At 42.3% G+C, this 15045-nt stretch overlaps 1 long non-coding RNA gene across 1 annotated transcript; it reads right to left on the bottom strand.

Moving 5' to 3' along the window:
* Positions 1-7145: 7145 nt before the first annotated feature.
* On the bottom strand, positions 7146-14725 carry LOC142830784 (uncharacterized). Its single transcript, XR_012906270.1, has 3 exons — positions 13955-14725; positions 10416-10527; positions 7146-9561 (listed from the first exon to the last, which is right to left on the bottom strand). It is a non-coding gene; the product is annotated as an uncharacterized LOC142830784 (long non-coding RNA).
* Positions 14726-15045: the final 320 nt, after the last annotated feature.

Genomic DNA, 15045 nt, shown 5'->3' with positions numbered 1-15045 from the left:
AGAGTGTCTAGACTGCATCCAGTTCTGTCGACAAAGCAAGCCGCTTTGTCGACATGAGAGTGTAGATGCAAAGGACAGTGTAGATGCAATAACACCTTCTGTTGACAGAACTCTGTCGACAAAAGGCGTTATTCCTCGTAGAATGAGGTTTACCACCGTCGACAAAACTGCCTAGTTCTGTCGATGTTATGTCGACAGAACTCAGCAGTAGTGTAGATGCAGGTATAGTTTTGTCAACAAAAGTCCACTTTTGTCGACAAAACCCTGTAGTCTAGACATACCCTAAGATCCATTTGGAACACGTTCAAAGGCAAAGAGGCAAGTGGAGATAGACACAATTGGGCAGTACAGAATCTCAGCAAATAGGCTGCTGAAAGCTCTCAACCAAGATATCAAAACTGTTTCTTAGAGGGAGGTGCAAATAATGTTGCAGAAGGAGGAAGGGCCTCAGACTTTCAAACCCTGGAAGAGAGAAATCTGTGGTGGATAGTACCATAACAGTCTAGATCACTCTGACATTTGAAACCTATGAAACCATTTCTGTTACATAAACAAAAAATTCCCAGAGACTGCAAGTTCTACCTTGAGTCCTTTAGGATGTAGAAGGTATCAATGTTAGCTTTGAAGGGCTCAGCCTTCAACTGTATTCTGCAGCTCCTTTGGGAAATCAGACAATTAGAGCCATGTTGGAAGCACTGAGAACAAAAACCTCCCTCAAGGCTGCCATCAACTAACCCTCCAAAATGAGGGCCTGAAATTGTTCCCTCTTGTCCTGTGTCTGATGCTCAATAAAGTGTTAAAAATCATATTTTGCCATCAGGACTTGTTAATTTTCCACCAGAACTTGGAGGGCCATCAAGTAGCCATGTTTTCTACCCTGAAGGGATAAACATTTGGACTTTTTATGATAAAGAGGATCCAGAGTGAGTTTGCAAGTCTCATGTAGAATTGCAAATGGGGTGGAAAGAGAAATGTTCCATTCCCTTAGCTGGAATGGAGCACTTATCTATCCACTTAAAAGCAGGCTGAATAGTGGCAGATGCTTTGCAGACTGTGAGAGTAGGTGATAACAAGAGCCTGCTTGTGAGGGCTGTCATCCCTGAAGAGTTGGTATTTATGCTGTCCACCCAGAAGCATGGACACTCCTAGACCTTAAAAGACTTCTCCACTGCCTGCTTCTTGTGCAGTTCTGGTTGCTAGCTACAATCAAGGAACAGGGCCACATTGTGCTAGGTCCCATACAAAAAAAAATAGCCCTTCCCCCAAGGAGTTTACAATCTAATGTGAATTATTAGCATTTTCTGAAATTTTGAGAGCATCTTTGGTTTCTCATGGCATTTTGGGATGCTAGTGGAGGTGGGCAAGTAATTCAAAACCAAGCAAATAAACAATTTCAAGTTTCCTGAATGTGTTTGTTTAGAACTATTTGCAATTTTCTATAAATTCCTAACTCACAGATGATGAACCGAATGTAAACTATGAATATTCAAAATTGGATAAGTCAATTGGCTGCCGAATCATATTATCCTGTTCTTTTTCCACTGATTGTATTCATTTACTTTATTTGTTTATTATTGATTTACTTTATTGTGTAAATAACCTAAAGTCAAGTGCAGAAATCAGCAATTTATATCACATGTTGTTGTTGGCTAGTTGTACAATTGAAAGTTGCTTTCTGACACTTGCATATTCAAACTTAAGTTTACACTTTGGAAGTTACACCAATAATGGCTGTTCACCAGACCATTTGCAGGAGGTAAAATAAAAGATGCACATAATCAAGCAAACTTGTTTAAATAACTGGAATATTCATAAAATATATTTTGCTTTATTTGTTCAACTGACAATAGCATAATGAACTGAAGATAAGGAGGCCACATGAATTTTACAGTGAATTGGGAAGACAATTAACTGGTCTTTAAAATTTAGGTGAAAGCCACAAAGGAATTTACAAAATTACTAATTTGGGGGGAAATCAAGAAATGATCTTTAATATTTTAAATTAACTAGTAATGCTTGTTCATGGTGTTAGATTTCCTAATCCAGGTCTGACAGTCACCTTTTCCTATAGAACCCATGCAGCATGGACAGAGGCACAGTGCAAGTTTCAGTGTGGAATTCCAATGGGTGTCTAATCTGAGACTAGAACCTGCCTTTAGAGATGAGAAGTAAGACAGCCAATTAGCTGGATGTTTGCACCACCTCAATGTGGACATTTGGCAACTAGGAACTAGACTGAGACTTAACCAATTATTTCATTCACTTCATCTTCTGTCTTCAGGAAAGGGGATGCCAGAGGGAAGTAGTGATTCCCCTATGTTAAGGAATTTTTTGAGATTATGTTTACACCCCACAATTCTCTCTGAAGGAGTCACAGTTCCTGCTACAACACAGTTTGATAACTACGGCCTGAGTCTGACGCAAGGTCAATTGAATTCAACAAAAAGATTCAATAGACTTTGGGTCAAACTGAGTGACTTGGACCAAAGGGAAACTACAGAAGAGCTGAGAATGTTCAGGAGTTAACAATTCCTTCTGACCGCAAAACGCAAAAGTAATTTCAGTTAGTCCCTTTAAAAAAAAAAACTGACCCTTTTAGCCACAAAATGATCTATTTTATTCACTACACAGAAACAATTTGTGTTCCTCCTAACATCTTCACTAGATCAATATAAATATTTCCCAAGTCTGCAACAAGCAGACCACAAATATGAGTAATGTCTTCCCTTATATTGTTCAGCCTTTCATTTCACTCTCTCTATGTTTTGTGGAACAAATAAATGCCCATTTCATATATAGTTTGGTTAATAAGCAGAATCTTCTCACTCCTATTCCGCTTGAGATAATTGGACTGACACAGTGAAGTGAAAGATTTCTTCTCTCCCCACTCTTTACTCTAAACAAGATTTCTTCAGGGTTTGTGAGAAAGCAGCCTTCAAATACCTTGAAGTAGGGTAAATGCATCTCTTAGATATACTATAATGCTTTTTGGAGGGGGGGTAAAAGGGGGTGATGGAGAACACTTTCCCATTCAAAAGTTCAAATACACTTTAAATATAGACCAAAGGCCTTCAGCAGCTGTTAATCTGTCCTCAGCCCTCACTCCTCCCTCAGAGTGCCTCCTGCACTAAACACCTGATCAACTGCTGGCAACAGGTGTTGCGAGGAAGGAGGATGCACTGATTGGCAGGGCCACAGGGATGTGGGAGGGAGCTGATCAGTGGGGCTATTGGTGGGAGCTGAGTACCCACTATTTTTTCCTCCCACCCCAATATGGAGTCCAGTTCTATGCTAACAGGTTTGATCACCCTTAGCTGGGAGAAAAAAAAAATCAGACCTGTTGAAAAAAAAAAAAATCAGATACAAGACAGCCATTTTCTGAATGTGGTTTGAACAGTTTGTAACATGCCTGTTAGAACTTTCTGTGAAGAAACTTCTACACACAATACATACTCCTCCAGTTTTACCCACCAATTTCCACAACTGTCACATTTTCCATTAATGAGTCCATTGTCATGGTCAGAATTTCCCACCTTCCACCAATCTGAACCTCAGTATGAAGTTTTATCTTTAAGAATGCAAATTATCCTCTCTTCAGTATTGTCTCAGGAAGTACCACATGGCTAACTATATTTATTATTTCCTGTAACATGTCTGGCTGTGGTATATAGCCTAGATGGTTTACACACACAAAAAAATCAAATTACAAACAATAAAACTATTAATCACATAAAAAAGCACAATATATGTGTTTTCCATCTTGTCTTGAAGGTTCCTAGAGAGAGAGAGACAGACTGCAAAAGAGCTATTCATATTGATGATGACTCTCACCTGAGAAAGCCCTAACAGAAAGGTGTATTAAATTATATCAAGGAATCTCTTCCCAGTCATCTTATATTACTCATGGGACAAAGACTAAGTAGTCTGAGGATCCTTAAGGACTATGAGCAGGTTTCAAGTCCATGGGTGTATCTAGACTACAACCCTTTTTTAAGTAAAGGGATATAAATTAGGCACATCGATATTGCAAATGAAGCCGGGATTTGAATTTCCCACCCTTCATTTGCATAATCGCAGCCACTGCTTTTTTTCAAAATGGAGCTTTTGAAAATAAAACCCTTTTTCGAAAGATCCTGTACTCCTCAAAAAATGATGTTTACAGGATCTTTCAAAAAAGGGTTTTATTTTTGAAAGATCCCCGTCTAAACTGCCATTTTTTTAAAAAAAAAAGACTCATTTCCAAAAAAGCGGCAGCCATCAATATGCAAATGAAGCACAGGAAATTCAAATTCCGGCTTCATTTGCAATATCGACGTGCCTAATTTACATCCCTTTACCAAAAAAGGGAAGTAGTCTAGATATACCCCAAGTGTGGCAGACATAGGACTTGCTATGGCTAGGATTGCCAATAGCTAATAACACAAATCTAAATATCTTTGCCTATCGTGCCCCATCTCTTTCCTGAGGCCACACATTTTTCCTGCCACTTCTGAGGTCCCCCCCGCCCCCATCCTACCTCACTTTCAGAAGGATGGAGAAAGGGCTTGCGGTGCAGATTCTGGGCTAGGACCCAGCGGTTTGAAGTGTTGGGAGGGAGTTCTAGGCTGAGCTTGGGACAGAGTTGAGGTGCACACTCTGGGAGGATGCAGCTCAGGGATAGGCAAGGGATTGAGGGCTCCGGCCAGGCTGCACTTACCTCAGGCTGCTCCCTGTCAGTAGCACAACAGGGCTGAGAGGCTCCCTGCCGGCCTTGGCTCTGTGCAACTCCCAGAAGCAGACATCATGTCCCTGCATCCCCTGGGAGGAGAGATGGCAGATAACTCCATGCACTGCCCCTGCCTGCAAATGCCACTTCTGCAGGTCCCTTTGGCTGTGGTTCCAAGCCAATGGGAGTTACAGAATCAACACTCAGGGTGGGGGCAGTGTACTACCCCAGTATAGGAGCCACAAGAATGTGCTGGCCGCTTCCAGGAGCAGTGGAGCCAGAGCAGGAAGGGAGTCTGCCTTAGCCCCACTTCAGACTGTTTGCAGTTTTAAAATCTCCCAGTTTGACTCCAGTAGCCTCTGAGAGACTCCTGGTGACACTGCAAGGTTTGGCAATCTAGTTAGGCCATCAGGTATAAATCAGAAGCTATGCTATTCAGGACTCCAGCCCAGGCCTCTGACCCCACCACCCAGGGCTGAAACCAACCTGTGCAACTTAGCTTCCCAATGCCTCCTGTGGCTTAGGAACCTGGGCAGTCACCCTCCTGACTACCCAAAACAATGGCCATGACTTTTATATGCAGAAAACTCCTGGGGCATGAAGTTTTTAAATTCATGTTGCAGGGGCTTCAGAAATAAAAGTTGAGAACCCCTATCTTAGATCACTCAGCTCCATGAATTGCACCCAAAGGCAAACAGAAAGCCAATGAAAAAACTTGTGCTAAATGGTTATATATTGACCCCATTAGGATTGCCAGATGGTCCCCTAAAAAATACCAGACACGCGGTATTTTGGTCAAGCAAAAAACAAAAAAAGCTCACAGGACAACAACTACTGCCTTTCCCAGCCACTCCCCCCGCCCCTTCTGAAGCACCCAGACTGGCGATTGCGGCCCCGCCTCCCAGCTGGGACTCCCAGGCTGGGAGGCGGGGCTGCGATCACCGCTCTGGGCATGTCAGAAGTGGGGGGGGGCAGCCATTCCCCCCACACCCGCTAGGCTTCTGATGCACCAAGAGCAGCAATCGCGGCCCTGCCTCCCAACCTGGGAGTCCCAAGCTGGGAGGCAAGGCCGCGATCGGCGCTGGGAGCTTGTGATTGCACAGAAGCCTGATGGGAGTGGGGGAGTCCCAGCCACTCCCTCCACCCCTGCCAGGCTTCTGTGCAATCACAGGCTCCTAGCACCAATCATGGCCCCACCTTCCAGCTGCTCCCCCCCACCCACACCAGGCTTCCGTCCAGTGCGCAGCTGGAAAAATCAGAGAATACTGGACATTGCACGTGTCCGGTATTCTGATTTTTTTTTTTACTGGACAAAGAGCACAAATACTCGACTGTCCGGTAGAATACCAGACACCTGGCAACCCTAACCCCTATCCATATTACGCTGCTCCATTTTCATCATTAATTTCTCTGCCATCTTCCAATCCTTTTAATACATGCTTTCCTGAAAGCAAACCAGATAATGTTAAGAGTGTGAGTTGCACTTTCAAACAAACATCATTTCTGAAGTCGGTTCAAAATATGGCAAAGTAACTTACTCTGTCCTGTTTCTTACATCACATCTTCTATTGTGTAAATCCAAAAAGGAGATCCCTTCATGTTCTAAACTCCTATGCAAGCAGCAGAAGTTGAGCACTACTAACCTAAATGCTCCCTCAGTGCAGAGAGGATTTTACGCAGATCAATCTCTCAGGGCATGCCTACCCTGGGGAGTTATTTCAAAATAAGGCAAGCACCCACACTACCAAGCCTGTTATTTTCAAACAACCACCACCCTGCTTGTGAAAAGGAATAAGCTTATTTTGAATTACTTATTTTGGGAGTTATTTCTAAATGACCTGGAAGTGTAGACATAGCCTCAGAGGACAAGATTATAAAGAGATATCGTACCCAAAAGGAGCGTGAAATATTCTCCACTCAAATATTCAGACATGTTGCATGAGGAACGTTCTGTACAATTAGCAATTATTGTGTCGTTTGAAACATTTTCCCTCCATTCTTTCTTTGTAAAGGTTTCCATCATGTCCTGATCAGACCATTTGATCTTTGTTTTTCTACATAGCTGAACCAGAACTCAGCAATGCAAGCTTCCTGGTGAACAGGGGATATCAGATGCACCAGTATATGTACCAGCATGGGATCTGGCCCTTATCCAGGTAAAAACTCAATGGGTGTCTTCCCTTTGATTTCAATGGGATCCTGACAACTTTAAGTAGGCAAAATAGTCAACTGGGTTCTACAGCACAACTTGCTGTGCTAGTTAACTTCCTGTTCTCGCCACATAGATCTAGTTTTTCCTCTATGTAACACCAGGTTTGTGAGAGGCATCTAATATTCATTCATTCAGAACTAAGGAGAAAGCAATTTCCGAAAGCATGAATATCTTTTTATTTATTCATATTTAGAAAGATTTAAAGGAGTCATTTAAAATTACTGCATGATACCAGGCACAATTACTATAATTTAAAAGGTTAATTACAGTATTTTATTTCATTCTGATATAACCTTGAAGAAAGCATATATTGCTTTTGGAAGGCACCCATAACATTTTTTTAAGGTGATCAAGTCAGCACGGCTGTTTAGAACACAACGTCTTTGGCAGTTAAAAAATCTGCAACTTAATAAAAAAGATACAGCCCAATGTGTTAGGTCAGACAATGCTGTTAGTCTAATCAGAGGTTGCTAAAAACTCAGCACAGCAAGCTCTACACAGGGCTATAGGCAGACGAAAATTTTGAAATCATGATCCAAAGCACAAGGTAAAGAGAAAGATTTACACAGACTTCAAATGGGAGTAGGAGCAGGTCCCTGGACCACATTTTTAGTTACAGAAAATGTGTCTAGTTTTCCCTTTCATTCATGGCCACTCTTTGGTCTCCATCACTTCCCATCCAACCTGATATGGGGAATCTAGAAGTGTAAAAGGAGAATCTCAGCTTTATTTTCCCTGCCCTTGGTTTTATCCCTTTTCCTTGCAGATATGAGTAGTCAGCAGCAGGTATCAGCCTTGGGGCCTCTGCCTATTGGCTTAATGCTCTAGCAGATTCAAACTTCTATATAGTCCAGCCACCAGAAGACAGAGCCACTCTGAGAATGCATGTTTCACTGGGATTAAAAGAAATGTATATCTGGTCAGCAAGCTAGGCCTGTGGGAGCCACAAAGAGACAAGTATTGCAACACATTGTCATGGCACCTTTTAGGTCCTGGGGGGTGGAGGGAGACACACACACAGGAACAATACTGTGATCTACGAAGACCACTTAGGCACCTACATTCCTCATGTAACGAGCAGGAGGAGATTGCATTTTAAAGCACCTATCTGAAAAAGCCAGCTTACATGTATGGAACTGCCTCTGCATCTCCTATTTGCTGACGAGAGGCATATGCTAAGCCCTGGCCCTCATATGGAACAGGGAACTTCCACTAGCAATGCACAAATGGGAACTTGCTGCCTGAAGTCATGCAACTTAGACACTTAACCCACTTCCTGGGGAAAGTGTTAGGTGCCTACCTTGCTCCACAACAACAACAAAAAGGACAGGAGGCAGCAGCTTCACATAAAACAAGCCAAAATTGTAGATAGTGGTTGTGCCCAAACAACTTTTAGGCCATTGGTTACAGCACATGCCTAGGACATGGGAGATCCAGGCTCAAGTCTCCTTTTCTGCCAGTGGTCTCCCACCTCTCAGAAGAATACTCTAATGCTTGAACTATAGGCTATTCTGATTTGGGACTGCCTCAAGTCATTGTAGTACAGACAGCCTATCAGAAAAAGGTACACAAATTGCACTCTGCAATTTGCGTATCTTTTTCCAAAAGTTTTTTCCAAAGAGGCTTTTCTGAAATTTAGTCCACCAAATTTCGGAAAAACCTTCTCTTCCTCAAGACAGGGCTTCTGAAAGAGTGCATCCACTTTTTTTGCATTAGAGCTGACGCATTCCCTGGATATGGTGGAGTTTTTCTGGAATACTGGAGGTATCCTGGAAAAACCCCATAGTGTAGACATAGCCCCAGTCTCTCCTGCTGATGCTGATCTACTATGGATAAATAATGAAAGACTGGTTAGAGCAGGGTACTCCAAGTGGGAGCTTAACTGGTAGACACAGGAGCCATTCTCTTTCTTTCTCTGACCCAGTGACTTTCCTCTGTGGCAAAATGCTTAAATACTCAGACACAGACTAAGATTTTGAAAGGGGTCCCATCTAGTTACTGTGCTCAGAGGCATTTCTGGATGAGGCCCCACACATAATGTAGGTGGCTGAATGTATCCAGGCACCTAGAAGAGATAGAAGCGCCCATGCCTATTCCTTCAGCACCTAGAGAACTTTGCCATAGAAATTCAGACACAGAGTGTTTAGCTGCCTACAGAGCTGAAAGGCAGCATAACAAGGTTTGGCCCTTCATGTGAGCACCCCTTGGTGGCTGAGAGGGGTCTCAGTATTTACTCGCCTGTCTGTGGGTGAATTAATGTCCAGTCTGTGGCCTGAGATCAGGCCTCTTCTTTTACCACCACCCCCGAGTGTGGTTTGCAGAGGGTTGGAGGGGGAGGGGGGACCCAGCCCTGCCCGCTCCTCTAGGTCCCAGCCCAAGGACCCTGTAGGTAACAGTTACCTGCTGAGTTTCCTCATACTTAGTTGCGGTCATGTCCCTGAGCCACTTCTCTGGGATGCTGTTCCATCATCCCTTCTCTAGAGCCTTGTGGCTGCATTCCCCTTGCCTGGGGTTCTGCAAGGTTGTCTTCGGTTATTTTGGCTAGCCTTTAGCCACAGGATCTAGCTCCAATCAGGTATGATGCCCAGCTTCCACTCAGAGCTGTCCCATATGCTGGTATTCCCCAGTCCGCCTGGGTCGAGCTCTAGGAAGTAATTGACAAGCCTTACCTAGCAGCTCCTTTTATAGAAGCCTGCTGCACCCTGATTGGCAAAGGCTGCCACTCTACTCCACCCAGAGGACCTCTCTACTGCTCTTGTTGCTGGCCAGGGTGCTGAAATACCTCCAGCAGGGATATAGGGGTTCCCAACCCCATCACAGGCAGCCAAGCACATGTTTCATGAATCACAGAGGGATTGCTCACAGACTAACTCTGGCATTTAGGCACTCAAGTTGCTTTGTTGATCATACCCTAAATACTCCTTCCTTCCATGTACTATACACACTCTGAAACAAGTCATTTTGATATAGAACATGTCCCCAAGAATTACCTCAACTCCCTAAAAACTCTTTAGGATATGCCTCTGTACATTTGGACTAGAACTGATTAGTATGTGGGAGAGTAACAAAAACAGTTGTGTGGTTGTGGTAGCGTGTAACCCACACACCTTCTAGGAGTAGGGTGCTCTCTCATTTGGTGGCATCTGGACCACTGAGAGAGAAAAAGAATGAATGTGCTCTGCAGCCTTAGCTGAGATGCATCTGGCTTTTAGTTCAAGTAGTAGAAGCTCGTGCACTAAGCTCCAGAGGTCCCAGGTTCAGTTCTGCGCATCAGCAGTATGGTAGCAAAAACTGCAGGAGCACAGCCTAGTTAGTCCATGTACATGCACAAAGAGTTTGGGCAAGTTTGTACTCAGGATCACTAGACCGTGCCAATGCCACAGCCACTCTAGCCTATACTACTACAGCTATGCTACTACAGCTAAACTACTATTTTTAGGATGCTAGCTCAGATAAGACTGAATGCATGTATATCTACTCAAAATGGAAATCACTCACCTAGCTCTACTTGTAGACAGAGTGAGTATAACTGAGGTGGTGTTACCCACAGTAATAATGACTTAGGCTCCAGAGGAAACTTTAGAGGACATCACCAATTCCTTTTCTCCAACTGTTGAGCAAAGAAAAATATTCCCTCAAACTCAGACAATAGTGTAGTCTCACTTTATGAGATCTGAAAGAGGGAGGGAGGGAGGGAGAGAGAGAGATGGAATGGACGACAGTGTTCACCATACCTCTTCGCTTCCAAAAAGAAACCAAACAACCTAAAAAAAACCCCATCATTCATATATTATGGCTTTTTAAGCCAATTTCTATTACATTTAACTACCTGCTGAGGAGTTCCAAATTCAACAAGCTTTTATGAAAGCTAATTAATTTTCTCCAGGATTTTCAGAATAAAAAGGTACAACTACTTAAAAATGGCTTTCACTAATTAGGAGAGCGTCTATAAAGATTACATGACAACAGTGCCAGCTTCTAATGAAGGGCAGTTTCTGAATGAAGATCTATTGTACAAACTCCGGTTACACCTTTTGTTGAGTATTTTCATTTAGTCATTCATTTTATGAGGAGGTTTGACACTGCAGATGGAGAGTAAACCCATCAAGATTACACCAAGAATTACTCTATTGCATGGAACCAACAGATGCTAGAAAGACAGTGTACACTTGAGATGAGATGCAGTGTAATCTTGTAGCTAGAAAATAAAACTGGGAGACAGGAAGCCTGGGTTTTAATTGTACTCATGGCATTGACATTAGGAAAGTGACCTAACTTCTTCGTAGCGTCTGTAATAATAATCTGAAATAATACTTTTCATAGAGGTGTTGAGAGTGTCAATTTTTGTAAAGCACTATAATTCCTTTATTACTTCTGTAAAACACATATGTTCCCTGTACATTGAAAAGGCTTTCCTATCTTCTGATGTAAAGAGAGGTGAGGGAAAGAACTATGATTTGAAACTGACCCACCAACTGTGCAGCAGCAATCAACAGGAATCGGTACTACTAATGATATTTTTTCTAAAATGACTATGAAGCACAAGTTTATTTGAATTGAAGTACTTAGAATAGGAAGTGGAGCTGTAAAGATAAAATACTAACTTTTTGTATTAAAAGAAAATCTGCCTTGAATGAAATGAATTGTCTTTTAAAACACAAAGAATACCAGAGACAGAAAAATGATTTGTTTTTATTGTTGCAAAGCAATATTTGAGATTAATGGCCATGTAGTTAAGATTTTAAATTATAATTATCTTAATTAACTAACTGTAGTTTTCATCCTGCTACCCAAGTGGATACTAAATGCTATAGAACCTTCGATATCCTAAAACTCTCATTTGAAAATAATCAAGACACTAATTTTTAAATCATGCATTCCTTGTGTTAGAAAAGGCTTAATTCAGTATTTGAGAACCAAAATGGACCTTAATCCTGGTATATAATACAACTGAAATGCTAGCTTCTATGAAGTTGAATAGGGTAGTTTTTAAACTGTTGGGTGTCAAGTAATTTAGTTTAGAGACATAAGAAATCATAGGCCATCTTAATTGTTTCTCTAACAACTTAGGGAACCACGAATAGTCCTGTAGCACCTTAGAGCAGGAATGGACAACAGTTTTCACAGGGGGACTACTTACTCCATTTTGGTATGTGGTCACAGGTGGCTCCAACCCCCGGGAGGAGCAAGGCTGGGAACTAGTCTCTCTCCTCTACCACTCCACCCCAAGCTGTCTGAAGCCTGAGGCTTTGAATCAAAAACACAGCAAAGGTCTTGCAGCTCTGCCGCTACCATGTTGCCTGACAGCCACCCAGGGATGCTGAGGCTATTTAAAGGGCTTGCGGGTCTGACCACAGCCAGGATAGCACCATGACTGGGAGCCATGAGCCATTTAAATAGGGAAATAAGTGTCACGGGCAGCAGAATATAAATAGAAAGTGGCCAGATGCAATCTGCAGGCCAGATCAAAGTGTTAGGCCAGATCTGGTCTCTGGGTCACATCTTGCCCAGCCCTGACTTAAAGACCAACAAAATAAATAAATAAAATCATGAGCTTCCGTGGGCAAAACCCATTCCTTCAGATGAAGCTCATGATACTATTATATATTAGTGTAAGGTGCCACAGGACTACTTGTTTTTAAAGTTACAGACTAACACAGCTGCCCTTCTGAGACTTGACTTAACTTAATGGTGTGTCTACCACTATTTGGTCACAGAGGCTTTTTACATTCCTTATAATGTGCTCTAAGGTCACCAAGCAAAATAGTCACTATACATACTTTAATTATTTTCTGTTATTAAAGAAAGGAAAAGAAAAATCACACACAAAACCAACAATAGAATACAAGTGATGAATTTGTAAGTTCCACTATAATCTTTGTTGTATGTCCCCAGAGAGCTTGAACAGAGTTTACACCTTTGAGCGAACCACCTCTGGCACACGCTTTTCTTTTGGTGCAGTTAAAACCAAAAAAAAAATACTGTTCCCCAAATCTGTGAATTTTCATTTTCAAAACAGTTTTTTACAGTTAAATACCTTTTAGAAATGCTTTAGCTTAAGTTGTTGACTGCACATGGTATTTTTGTCTTCCTGAGTTAATGGAAGATTTGCTTGCACACTACCAGCAATTAATATGTTCTGCATTTATAAGGCCTCTTACACTCATTTTACTTAGGATTAAGTGACCTTGTTATGTTTGTAAATAAAGCATTTCACTATTCAAATAACCATGTCAGGCAGTTATTCTACAAAGGTTTGCTTTCAGATACAAAGCATTTGCAAATATACATTATACCAGAAGCTTATCCAATCTTACGCATTGGGAACACATTAAAAGGAAACATGCTGGAAATAGCCATGCTTTTTTTTTTTTTAATATAAAGTGTTTCCCCTCCATAAGTGTTCTCAAATATAAAGAATGAACATGTGTGTTTACAAAAGAAGAGTTTAAATTAGGATATTTCTTTAATTATTTTGTGGGTTTAAATTCAGGTTTCTATTTTGATAAGAGCAGAGGAGAAGCTTTGTTAGTGGCTCACTTCACAATGTAGATTTATTGCTCTGGTAACATGCCCTATATTCCTTTTCATAGTTAGGCCTGTCCTTATAGCATATACTTTATTGATATTTGCTTACCCTTGCTAGAAGCAGAAAGCTTCTGAAGTTTTCTTGATCAGCTTTAACATTTACATAAATGTATGTATTCTTATATTCCCAGCATCCTGCCTATAATAGTCTCATAGCTTAATCCAAGTATTCAGAAAAGGCACAATCAAGTTTATAATGACAAGTTATTTTATTAGTATTATCCTTCAATAGTGATATTTCCCCTCCCCCAATTTTAAAACTGCCAACACCACTAGAATTTCACATCTGGGAGTTCACAAAGTTGATTAAATATTTAAAAAGTTAGAATTTGATATTATTTACTAAGAAAAGTCTCAGCCCCCAGACTGCAATAAATAGCACATAGGTTTACCACTGTTAAAATGTAGGACGCCAGGGCAGGTGAGTAATCTAGCAACATATTACTCACCATGACTTTGATCCAGTATTTATTCCTCTGAGTAGTCCCATGTGACTGTTGGGAACACCAGCCCAAAGCAAGCTGCAAAGAGCCCTTACCCTGTCACAAGAGCCCTCCTGACTCCGGAAGGCCTTCAGCTTTCAGCCTTGAAAAGAATCACCAGACTCCTTCCCAGCTGGGTCTGATAATCCTCTCTACAGGCCCAAACACTTGTTCTTAAAAGGGCTTGGGGGGGCCCTCCTGATTCTTAAAGGCACAGACCACCCTGTTACAAGCCTCCTCTCTGTCCACTCCCAGAGCCTTCCCCAGCCATAGGGCAAGCTGTACACTCTGATAAAGAGCCCACTAACATGATTCATTTATGTTTTCTGCCTTCAGGCTGCAAGGTCTGTGCATTCAGATACCCTCCATTGTCAACAAGCTTGGAGGGGAACTGGAGTAAGTGGCTCCTTTCCTGATCCTCTTCTGACAGCTGCTCCTATGGTTATAGTCACCAAAATATTCCCCTTTTCCCCCACAGGCCAACATCTGGGTTTCCACTGTCCACTGCCAGGCCTTACATTTCAATACCTGCCCCCTGAGCTCATTTACTTCAGTCATAGTCAGTTGCTGATTCCACAAGCATTTTGCCTCAGTGCTTAAAATAGGCTAGAAAGGGCCAGATAGGAGAGGTATACCCACCGCCATATCTACCCTTCCTGCCCAGCAGTTATTCTGCTGCCCCTAACCCTCAACTCATTTTTGCCCCTATATCTGTTCTGTTCCTCCTGCAGGTCCTGGAGTTTCTCTCACATACGCCTGCAGCACTGCCTTCTGCTCACTCTTCCTAAGATGGGGGCTATTGCTGAGAGGGAAGCAGGAAGAAGCTGTTGGGCCGTCTCTGCTCCTTCTTTAGCCCTCCCGTCCTGAGATAATGTCGTCAGCACCTGGGGAATGGGAGGGGGCTGGTGAGAGAGAGAGAGAATGCAGGAGCTCTGCCTACTTCCTGCAATAGCCTGATGGGCAGCTCTTCTCCAGGAGGCTGACAAGTGGGGAAAGCAGCCAGAGGAAGTCCTCCCTGCCCAGGTGGCATTACAAATATGTGCCCCCAAATTTTTTTT

This window comes from Pelodiscus sinensis, chromosome 10, assembly GCF_049634645.1.
Source record: "Pelodiscus sinensis isolate JC-2024 chromosome 10, ASM4963464v1, whole genome shotgun sequence".
NCBI lineage: Eukaryota > Metazoa > Chordata > Testudines > Trionychidae > Pelodiscus > Pelodiscus sinensis.
This window is presented reverse-complemented; position numbering and strand designations above follow the sequence as displayed.